The following is a 271-nucleotide window of genomic DNA, read 5'->3' on the forward strand; positions in this document are numbered from 1 at the left end:
GACTTCCTTAATGTCTGTCTGGATGATCCTTTGCCCCAGTGGGAGCTGGAAGGACTCAAGATTCTAGACTTCTGGGGTTTCGTCCAGTATCTTCAGGGTTGAAGTCAGTGGGCAATACCGGGTCAATCAGAACCCTTCCGCAGGCATTTTCCCACCACCTCTACCCTTCAGACTCCCACTAAGTGGCGGAGGGCGAGAAGGAGGACAGTAGAGCCCACTCCAGAGCCCGCTCCAGTCCGGGAGCTCACAAGGTCAACTCCAGATCCGGCCA

The sequence above is a fragment of the Sinocyclocheilus grahami genome, unplaced genomic scaffold (assembly GCF_001515645.1).
Source record: "Sinocyclocheilus grahami isolate Dianchi unplaced genomic scaffold, SAMN03320097.WGS_v1.1 scaffold3868.1, whole genome shotgun sequence".
Taxonomy (NCBI): domain Eukaryota; kingdom Metazoa; phylum Chordata; class Actinopteri; order Cypriniformes; family Cyprinidae; genus Sinocyclocheilus; species Sinocyclocheilus grahami.